The following is a 1,367-nucleotide window of genomic DNA, read 5'->3' on the forward strand; positions in this document are numbered from 1 at the left end:
GGCGGGGATTCCGAGGTGGTACATCACCCGAAGTGGCATGATGCTAACAGCGGAACCCGGATCAACTTGGATCCGGTTGACAACGCTTGAGCCAATATATCCGGTGAAATATAGAGGCCTATCATGCTTCGAGTTCTTAACTTGCATATCTTCTTTGGTAAAAGCTATGCAAGGGAATCTTGTGGCTGCCAAGTTACAGTGTTGAACCGATGACTCTGACTCCTCAGAGATCGGCTTGACCTGAGTAAGAAATACTTCAAATCAGCTAACGCTTCTTGTAGAGCTTCTCTGATATCCTTTGAGAGACGTAATAATTCGTATAGCGTGATCCTTGCTGGGATATTAGCTAACTGAGCCATGATGTCGAAGCGATATGGAGCGTTCGAGCTTTCCGGTTTATCTCGTCCAATCGGTCGGCTGAAACGAGACTGCTTCGGAATTTGAACCTCTTTATGTTGGGGTTCTTTCTCTTTTTGCTTAGCCGGTTGTTGCGGCTTTTCAGCAGCTATAGGAGGAGTTACAACTACCCCCAGCTCCTTCAGAGTCGTAGCATTTGGGTTAGATGTTTCAGGATATTTATAATGGTATTCATTCCCACCTCTTGTAGCGAAAACTTCCTGTTCTCCCTCAGAAAGTGGTAAAGCTGAGATTTATTCATCATCTTTCTCAGGAATTGTCGTGGCTCCGTAACAAGTTTTCTCTTTTCCTTTGCCTTTCACTTTCTTCTTCGACGTGGATGTCGTCCATTGCTCATCTTCAAGCAAATCCGGATGAACCCAAAGGATTTCGCCGTTGGGGGTTGTGTGAGATACAAGCCCCTTCTGGCGCTGTCCATGAGGATCATCGTTGATGATCTGCATTTTTACCTTTGATACTGGCTCGGCTTGAAACCAGGACAAAGGAACCGATCCGAAGCTAATAGACACCGCATTTGCACCTACTTTCTTCTCTTTCGGCTTCGGTGTCACGATGCCAACATCAATTAAGGTTTGTATTTTGTCTTTCAAGACATAACACGCCTTAGTGGGATGGTGGACCCTTCTGTGATATGCACAATACTTCGGGTCATTGATCTTCGTTGCTTCTTCTTGGTTTGTGACCAACAGGTATTTGAAGATGACCGGAACTTCATCATCTTTGAAAGAGTATTCTTTTGGGAATCTGGGCTCCGAAGTCTTGGGTTGCCTCGGAGGTTGTTGATTCTAATTTGGCGCCAATTGGAAAGACGATTGCTACGGTTGTTGCTGCGGTTGTTGTGATGTTTGATGAGCATCGACAGCTGCCGCGGACCCTCTTCCTCGGCCTCGAGGATTAAAGTTCTGTTTTTGGTTATTAGCTGGTGGCAGACCTCTCTCCAAATTCTTTCT

This window comes from Asparagus officinalis, chromosome 10, assembly GCF_001876935.1.
Source record: "Asparagus officinalis chromosome 10, Aspof.V1, whole genome shotgun sequence".
NCBI lineage: Eukaryota > Viridiplantae > Streptophyta > Magnoliopsida > Asparagales > Asparagaceae > Asparagus > Asparagus officinalis.